General features: G+C 39.9%; 1 long non-coding RNA gene across 2 annotated transcripts; it reads left to right on the forward strand.

Moving 5' to 3' along the window:
• The first annotated feature begins 452 nt into the window (after nucleotides 1-452).
• Nucleotides 453-8,846, forward strand: LOC114010694 (uncharacterized). 2 transcript variants are annotated; one of them, XR_003552282.2, is made up of 4 exons: nucleotides 453-847; nucleotides 3,920-4,037; nucleotides 4,223-4,315; nucleotides 7,855-8,846. It is a non-coding gene; the product is annotated as an uncharacterized LOC114010694 (long non-coding RNA). The 2 variants fall into 2 exon arrangements; XR_008746174.1 differs by lacking the exon at nucleotides 4,223-4,315 and having other exon boundaries at nucleotides 454-847.
• The last annotated feature ends 1,365 nt before the right edge of the window (nucleotides 8,847-10,211 follow it).

The following is a 10,211-nucleotide window of genomic DNA, read 5'->3' on the forward strand; positions in this document are numbered from 1 at the left end:
TCCTTTTGTTGCCCTTGGGTTTGGAAGGTTGGCAATAATTAAAACATCAGGAAATAATTTAATGAACAGAGGGCCTTAGTATTATAGTAGCATAAAAGTGTTTTACATTGCCCTAAGTATATCCAGTTGGGGAGAGCATCTGAGCACCAGTATAACTGTCCCACAAGGAATATTAAAATGGTATGTCAATATAAATAAATAGATAACTGTGTGTTTTACCAACACCAAGGGGCAGTAAATGGATTTTTTAAATGTAGAGGAAATACAACATTGCAGTTCAGATTATGCTGAGTTAAATGTAGGTTGCCATGGTAAAGTAAGGTCCCACTGGTCCTCAAGCCCCTGTTGCCAGCTCTGCTTCCTCTCCCCATCCCTCATGTCAGCATTGGAGTGCCTGGGGCTGCAGGATGAACTGCAACTGATAAGGCTGAAAACTAATTGTTATTTTTTCACCAACTGATTTTTTTCACAGGTTAGATTTCAGCCAGGTTGGAACAGAGCACCACTTCTGACACAGAAGACCTTTGTGGCTTGGGCAGAGAGGGAAGACAAAACTACCCCATCCAGCAGGCCAGACTAAGATCAAATTAGTCCTGAAACTATAGCTTGACACAAGAATACCAGTCAGTGAACTATTTTAATTATTAAACCAGGAATCTTGAAAGCTTTTGTAGAAGCTTACATATAAACATGCTCATAGTGATATGATACAAGAGGAGGAGATGGAAAATAATGTATCTCTATTTAATATTTATGCTCTGACCAGCCAGTGAAGTTCACAGTAAGCGAGAATGGATGAACGACATGACACTGACATGCAGCTGACATGCAGAACATATTTTATCAGGTATTTGCTCTTCATAATCCATAATTATAATTCCTCCTGAATAAGAAATCAGTTTCTTAAATAATTTTACTTGTAAAATTTTAAAAAAACATGACAAGTTTTTGTTCTTTTCCACCACACCCCATTCTGTAAATTTAATACTTGTGTATTCACTCTTATGAGACATGAAGAGTACAGTATGTTGTACATAGTGGATACAGTCTTACGTCCATAGCTTTATACTTGTCTTTGCCTTCTCTACCTTTTTCCAGTAAAGAGATGTAACAAGAGAGACTTCCTTAAATGTTCTTGATTTTAGTTCTCTGGAATTTCAAAATCCTCTTGCTGGTTTCTGTAGCAGTTCTGTCCTTCCAACAGACTGCACTGAAGATGTAGCAATAGCTGTGAGGTACATTCTCGTAGTTCAGCATCACCTTAGAAACACGCAAATTATATATAGCAGACTCTGTACTGCCTTTCACGGACAAGAACATACTAAAGAGATCATTCAAAAGAGTTCTGCTAGACTGCAAGATTTTCAGAGAGGAACTGTTATCGCCGGAGGCTGCCTGAGCCTGCTTTGAAGTACCAGGTGGGAAAAATCTTGTACATTCTATTCTAAATCAAACAATATCATAGGTTTTTTGAATACCTGTACTGTATACATCTCGACACCTGCCTGGCTGAGGTAGTGGAAGGGCCAGGAGCTGGTATCACACCCAGTACTCTGCAGAAGAGGTAAGGGAATAGCTTAGACCAGAAGAGTGACCTAACTGTACAGGCCAAGGAGCCTGTAGCTGGCTTGAGCCATATACACGCTAAAGTAACGCCTTGCAGCTCAAGACAAACTGGAGTAAGTAACGGGGGACTGTATGCTCATGAGTATCACTGGTCACCATCTTCTGTTCACAGCTGGGCAGGCACAGACTTACTCTGCCTTTCCTCCCCTTCCTCAAGACACACTTCTGTGCATAAGCTTCTTTGACAAGAAAGGGAGGAGCCTTTGTCTCCTATCCTATGGGAGTCTAAATGTTCTCCTAACTTCTTTCCAACACTTCAGGCCCATTATCTCTTGTTCTGTGCTCAGGGAAAATGCAGAGAGTTTATTTTCATCTGATCTATTGCTACCATTTTATAAGCAAAAATATATTGTTACCATTTCTATTCTTCTACATCCCTTTTTTCATGCTTAAGAATTCTAGTTGAATTGATTACTAGGTACACGTCAGAACTGGAATTTTCCTCACCATGTGCAAGTCTAATGATTGTAATGGCTGGAATGCAAAAAGACAAAACAACAAAAAATTAATAATCCCTTTTAGGGGAGATGCAGTGAAACCCTAAGCCAAATATTCCTCCCCTTCTCCAAGCCTAACCTTAAGATTTTAACATTAATAATGAATGTGTGTTGGTGCTTTTCAAAATTCTTTGGGCCTCATAAAGATAAAAGCAAATGCCCTGTGGGTAGATTATGGTGACTCTTAGCCTGGCTAGTAAACAACAATTAGTAGACACTGGAATATGCTGCATAGCAAGTTGCACCAACATGTCATAACAGCAGCAGGGAGAAAGTATTCTTAAAATAATAAGCACACTACTAGGTACATGTGCCCTCATCCACACAAGGAATTCATGGGCTGTATTTGTTGTATGACTCTGAGTTGAGAGCTACTACAATAGCTACTATAGATTTTATTTTTATCACATAATATTTTCAGGTATTGAAAACAGCTGTTGGTCAAATATTTATGCTGGCAAAACTCTGTTTTTGCTGACAGAAGTGGTTTCAAACAAGGGCATATAAAAAGAAGGTAATTTTAACAGACTAAGAAAAAGCATTGTTTGTTGATACAGCTACATCCATGTAAGAGTGCTTTTGCCAGTACAGCACAGCAGTGCTTTTTTACCACTAAATCCTTTCCAGGGTAAATACAGCCAGCTTGCTCCCAAGGCAAATGGCCTTGGGATTTACAAGTCCTTCCCAGTCTTGTCAGTCTGCGTCTAGTTTGGCAGCACATTGTGCTGTCCAGAATGCCTGGACTTCTTTGGGGTCTCTAAAAAATATATAAGGGGCAGCTTCTCACATCTACCTCCAACTTCTGCCCTTCTCTTTTCCATGGGAAGTAACAGTAGAACGGACTTCACTGAAGATGTTCCTAGACTCCTACTAAACAACTAATCCCATCTATCCGTGCCTGTATCCAAGCTCAGGAAAGTGGATTGTTCATACACTTTACACTTTCCTTGAAGGATATTTAAAATCTGTTTCCATTTTTCCTTTTCTGAGACAGACTATGTGACTACCATACTTCACACAGAACTAGGGTAAAGGAAAAATTCCAACCTTGTCACTATATTATTTCCTACCCACTTCATCTTGCATCTGAGTTTTCCCACCTGCAGAATTCAGACAGTTCTTACTGTCTGACTGTTCTTACAGGTGGTGTAGGAATTCTCTATTTGAGGTTTTACACCATCATGTTTACTAACTTTAAATAATATCTGTTAAGAACCAGCACTACTTCTGTATTTTGGGAAAAGTATGACCATGGCAACAAGTTAAGTGTGTGTTCAGAACGATAGAAATTATTTTTTCTTAGGAAACACATGGCAATATGATATCAAACACGGCAAATGCAGTGCTCACAAGGAATACAAATAAATACATTGCAGAGCAGGAGGAAGTCAGAAAAAATATTTTGAAAGTGACATCTTCTCACAAAGCTAAATATTAATGTATTAACTTGAAAAGCAGATTTTGAGCAGTTGTAAAGAGTTCTGAACAACTCCTTTATAGTACCAACTTTTCGAACCTTGCCAACTGTCACACTATTGCTGCAGCTCTATAACCTCCATGACCCATGACCTCCATGACTCCTGGGACAAATTCTGCTTTGAATCATATTCTGCAATTCCCCCCTTTTTCAGCATGAGTGTCTCAAATTAACAAAAACACAAAAAGAGAGGCACGCTGTGTGCTTCTTTGCAATGGCCAACAATTTTCTTATGGCTTAGTCACTGATTAGTAAGAGAGTCGTGCCAATAAAACCATTGTATCTCAGCTTGCATATAATGTATAATCTTTCTCTCTAGGTAAAAACAAAACAAACAAAAAAAAAGGTTCTAATTTACCTAAAAGCATAGCATTACCAGCCAGCTGAAGAAATCTGAAAACCCTCTGGCTCATGCACAAGCGCAAGACTTTTATAAGGTAGGAAAATGCAAGTATTTATAAATAGCATTTGCTGTACTGAAATAATCAATCTCATTATACAGGTGACAACAGCTTTGATTAGTATTTTGCTCACACCAGATTTGCAATGATTTAATGTTATTGCATCAGTAGAGTTATTAATTTTCAGTGAATTAGTTGAGATGATGTTTGCTTTTATTTAGAGTTACTCTGGAGGAGATACTGGAGAAGAGCTCTCCAGAGAATTTCACTTTGCACTCTGAAGACATGGTCTGCTCATTCTTCCACAAGACACTGTAAGGAACGTAGTAAGAAAATTTCCTTTCATGGATGGAGAATATTTTAGGAGAAATCCTGAGTGACTTAAAATAGAAAATTTACAATTATGTTACTTTTCCTAGTTTTCCCTAAATAGTTCCTCTACCTATAGGAGGAAAAATGAGAAAAAAAAATACTGCTCACTTGAAGACACAATATGTTTTTTCCATATGTTAATTACAATTCATTATATGACATAAAATCCTAGCAAAGAGCAGTGTTCTAATAGTGTCACATATAATACCAGTTAAAAGTAAACCCTAGGCTTTCTTCTAAGTTTGAACCTGACCTACAATACCTGTAAAAGTATAAATGTCTCTTGTCTTTACCACGACCATAACTTTTCCTTAATTGAACTTGGATTTGTGATGTGTTGGGCTACCCAAGTAGGTCGGAAATGTGCATGTGGTAACATTTCTTCCAAGTCAGCTAAAGTCGTACTTGTGCTTTGTCTTGGTTTAGGTCTATACTTTATCTTGGCCTATACTTTATCTTCATCTTGGTTTACACTGGCTTCAGAAGGTGAGATGATCACATATAAAGTCTGCTGGGACAAAGTTTCACCTTCAAAAATGTTTGAATATCTATGAACCATTAAAATGAGTTTTTATCAGTGTGGTGTCTTGGGGACACTTTTTTATCTGATACTGTTTCCTAAAATTAGATTACCATCTCATGAAAAAACAGCCTTGGATTTTCCCTTGGGGAAAATACCTGAGAGATTCAAAAGTCCTAGTGGCATCTTCATATCCATCTGCTGGAGCATTTTTATTTGTTCAGGAAATGGATATACTACTTGTGACATAAGTAACTATGTTAAAATAGTGAAAAAAATTGTTTAGTCATTTGGAGGCATCTGTTCAGCAGAAGTTATGAGTTAGAAAAAACATTTAAAAAATAAAAGGCAAATAGAAAAAAGTTTGAGAAAAATTATCACCTGGACAGTAACTTTCTATATGCAAAGAGAGAGAAAAAAGCAACATTTACTAAACAGTTCATTTGATATCACTGACTCAGCTCATTTTATTATCAAATAGAGTGATTTGATAAAAAGAAGATGCAGAGTTAAGGTTGTTTTGTAGAGCAGATAAAATCAACAAAGTAACTTGCTTATATATACAGTGAAAAGGAAAGCACATAAGTATATATCAAAAGTGCATATAAAAAGTGTTCTGATGCACAATAAAACTGTAGTAGTGTAAACAAGCTAATAACAAGTTTACAGCTGTAGATAAGATAAGGCTGAAGATTAGCCATCGGGAATTGCCACATCACAGTAAATAGAAAAAGAAAAAGAAAAATCTATCCAAGTGCATTAAAGCCACCTGTATAAAATTCCACTTACTTAGTACTACTTTCCAACCATACACACTTTCCAATCACCCCAGAAGAAGCATCATTAGATGGTGTTCCTTTTCTTTAGAGTTGATAGTTTTTTGTCTTTTTATTCAATGGGCCTGTGTTAGTTCAGCAGAGTAGTGAACCTGGATTGTTAGAAGCTGGAGTCTCACTATAGATTACGAATTCAGCTTTCCTATTGTGGAAAGCACTAATGCCAAGATAAGAGGCAAATTCCTGCTGCATTAGGAGCTGCAGTAAGATGATGATCTCTCATTTAAGATAATTTTCTGCTTGTTCTGGTAATTCAGAGCCCCTTAAAAGTGACAGACTCTTTCAGATTCTTTTTTAAATTCCCATTCATAGTTACTTTCTGCAGAATGGGCAACAGAACAGACATCCCTATAACAAGCCCTATCATCTTAGTGACTTTTAGGATGGAAGTTCCTAATACACATGGTGGCCAAACCACAGTGAGTGGTATATTAGTAAATGCTATGTCAGTAATAATAATAACTGCTACTGACTACTAATAACTGCCTTCTAAAACTGGGATACAACGTAAGCTTCCTGATTCCTGGCATTCTGCAATTGACTAAACGTATTGGTCTAAACCACAGGCAAACCATGAGGGAGCACTGCAGTCAGTTACTCCCTTAAAACTTGTCTACACAAGCTACATCACTGCAATTTATCCAACATAAACTAAGGTCTGAATGGATTTATAAACTGCATTACATCTTTGGCTGTCACTTTTATTCAGAATTTAGTTTGCCTTAGTTCGGTTTGATATAATTAATTCTTCTCTGGTTTACTTTTGCAAAACAAAGGTGGATAGATAAACACTAGGAACAAAAGGAACTATTTAAACCATTAAAAGCGGTCACTGCTAGTTTAAGAACAAATGGGTATGAGACTGAGTTTAGAAGCTAGCAGGTAATTCTTAACCCTCACAGCAACCACACTCTGCAACAGTTTCCTTATACAGCAGCATGAGCAAAACACCTAACTACTCTCAAGATAAAGCTCAGTCAGTCTACGAACCAGATTACACAGCATGCTTGCAGTAACAACAGAATATTCAATGACCCAGAAGGTGCCTTTCTGGGATGTTCCCATGATAATATTTACATATCTACTCTACCCTCTCAAGATTTGCAAAAGATACACAATATACACAGAATATATCTTGCGCTGTAAAAAATACAAACCCCAATGTTAGATCTTTTAAACTGTGTATTTAGTCTCAGAATCACTAGCAGTTTCGCATTGTGGTGTTTATCCTCTCCTTTCAATTTTTTGTTTACAACATGGAATAGTAATACCTTCTTGCCTCACAGGGAGCTGCGAAGGAAAATTCATGAGTATTTATAAAATGCTCACTCCAGTGATGAACACCATCTCACAAAGAAATCAATAAACCCATACAGATTTAGACACTGTACAGTAGACAAAGGTTATAGCCACCCACAGACTAGAACAGATAAACAGCTGTCCCATTCAGTGTGCATCCATCATCCTGTAAACTGAGACTGGTATCCTGTCAGGAAATATAGCTGAGGATCTTCTAATGAGAGACTACATTAGTGCATATGCACAACAGACAGCTTTAATTTGCACTGGCAAAATATTGGGTTTTCACACATTACATTGTTTAGGACTCTAAATACATCATTTAGCCAAAGATCTTGTAAACAATAATTAAGTATAATTTAAAATTTAATTTATTTGGTGAAATCTCTGCTATGGTTAAATCATTTGGGTTTAGTGCAGAACTAAGGAAGAAAAAGGTGATCAAATTACTGGTTGATAATCTAGTTCCTTTCTGGCTATAAATTATGGTTAATACGCTACCATATCTTCAAAGGCATTTAAATCAGAGTGTAAACCATAGTATGTAATTACTTACACTGTAAATACACACCAGATCTCTCAAGTACATCACTGACCTGGTATGAACGTACCTTGTACTTGCTAAGCTGATCCAGGAGCATCCACACTGCAGCAATGATAACCATCTATATCTACAAACCTAAATGCCCACTGGCACAGCTGTTCATGTGGATTTGGCACTGGAATGTCTGGAGAATCATATCCAAGTTCTTAGCACTTCATTAAGTTGAAGTGCTCTGGGAAATGTTTGATAGCATGCTATGACGAATTTCCATCTTCCTTCCAGGTCTTTGTGGGAAAGTTTGCAGTCTGCCAACATGTTTAGCTGACAGTTCCCGTGATGTAAGTTCCTCTCTTTCATGTGTACCAACCAGTGCCAATATCAGCACAGCTGGACGAGCTGTTCATGCTTGTACTTGCTGAGTTACTGGAGCCATGAACAGAGAGAGGGTTTGAAGAACACAGAAGACCAATGAGCTCTCCAGCTGTGCTGGAGTCATCAATGGTACTCACGTACCCATAGGTTTTGCTTTTCATGTGGTGGTTCAGACATTAATATGAAAGCCACCTGCAGACTTCTCTGGGAGAAAAAGGATATACTGTATGGATGATGTTCAGTGTTAATACCTTGACACAGAAAAGCTATCAGTGAGATTTCTCAATCAAGCATTCTCTCTGGTGACTAGCTTCTCTGTAGTTACTCTTCCACAGGATACTTGGGAGAAGACAGTTTAATTACACTTCAGACATGCTGCATGGTTGCTTTGTATGCTTAGGATCAAGACCATTTGTACTGGACATTTGTACAAAATGATAAAAGTGAAAACATGTATGTGCAATGGCCCAGCCAGGTGCCAGTAAAGCCTCCCACCCACCTAGCTCTCCAAACAGCTCATACACCCTGCTTCAACATCTAATTAAACTGCACAGAGTGCTGCACTAAGGCAGCTATGCTCCTTCTGGCAACCAAGCTTTTATAGTTTGGTCAGGTATTTTTGCAGTACACTGACGTGCAGACCTAATCGAGGCGACTGTTATTGCTGGGCAAACAAGGGAAACAAAATGATGGCTTTTATAGTTGTAAGCTTACACATTGGACTGACATGCATGTGAAAAAAAAGGAAATGTGTGACTCTGCACGTGAATTATTTACAGCTCCAATGTGATTACAAAAGAGGTAGGTTTTTTTTTTGTTAAAAGCCGTGTGATGTTATCTTCTTTCTCAAATACCTCTGCTAACTTGAAGGTTCCAATAAACAAAGTAACTGTTTTCTGGCAGGCCTATTACTACCTTGTGTCTTGCAGCAGCTTGCTCTGCCCTCCCCGGAGTTGTATCCTCTTTCCTACAGCACCTGAGCCAGCAAATGTGGTGGATCCTGCAAGGAAACAGAACTATTTTCAGTCCATCTGACACACCAATATGTTTTGAAATTCCTGCTAGCCATATGGACACTTCAAAGACCAGACCATCAGTTGCTGTTCACTGAAACATAACCAAAGTGTTTTCAGTGTGTGGACAGGGGCGCGGGGCATGCTAAAATGCACGGTAACAGAGGGAAACAACATCATGCACACAAGAAGGAGAGCACAACCAACTACCACTGCTCAGCACAGCCCTCCCAGTTCTCATAGGAATTCATTGATACTGGATAAGTACTGATAACTCCAGTCCATTTTGATAGGGACCAAGGGGTCTGCAAATAACTTTTTCTAGATTTTTTTCTTCCTTTTTCAGCAGAAGATGGTCTTGGAGTGGGAGTGTGAATCCTTTCACTTTCCTATAAAAGGCCATGGATTTCGTTGTAAGGGGCAGCCTTCAGGAGTGCCCTGAAAGGCATTAAGAGCAAAAAGGACAGTGTGGGGCTTCAAAAGGGCTATTGATGAAACAGCTGGCTGAGGTTCTGATGGCAGCGGATTGTTTAAGATAATTTGGGCAGTTGCTCAATAGCCGGAGGCTTACTTCCTAGAAAACAAGAGTGTTTGCTAACCTTGGTTAGCCTAGTGGCTAGAAAACCTTATTTTAGACAGGCCGAGCTGCCTTCAGTGCCAGACTGTCCTTACGAAAGATCAAGAAGATCAGTTTCCCTGACAAGCTGTCAAGGGTGTCAGGTCCTGCCAAAGCCGCACTGCCTCCATAGGCTGAGGCCTCAAGGAAAGAAAAAAAACAGAAACAAACAAAAAAAAAACCCCTTTAGACACTAACTAACCTTTGGACAGGTAAGTGCTGCTTATGGACACTGTAAAAGCAGTTCTGTTCGCCTTTTGCTTTAAAAGCTCTGCTTGTGAGCACGGCAGCACGACTGCACGCTGTTCACACCTGGGCATGGCCTGCCTGCATGTGATGGCTTGGGACGGGGTTTGGCCCCGGCCAGGGGCTGCTCTGCTCACCTCCTGCAGCGGCACCAAAGGTTTCCCTGCCCTCAGCCGGAGCCCCGCGGTGTGCGGAGGCGCCGCTCCTGGAAGGGTCCCCCGCCGCTGCCCGGCCCGGCGGCTCCTGCCCCAGTCACTCCCAGGGCAGGAAGAGCAGAGCGGGCAGGAGCCGAGCACGGCGCGGCGGCAGGCGCAGGCTGGGCAGCGGCGGGGGGCAGGCGGGGCGGGCCGGCGCGCAGCGCAGCCGCGGGAGGCCGGGCAGCACCGGCGGGG

Source organism: Falco peregrinus, chromosome 2 (genome assembly GCF_023634155.1).
Source record: "Falco peregrinus isolate bFalPer1 chromosome 2, bFalPer1.pri, whole genome shotgun sequence".
NCBI classification, from domain to species: domain Eukaryota; kingdom Metazoa; phylum Chordata; class Aves; order Falconiformes; family Falconidae; genus Falco; species Falco peregrinus.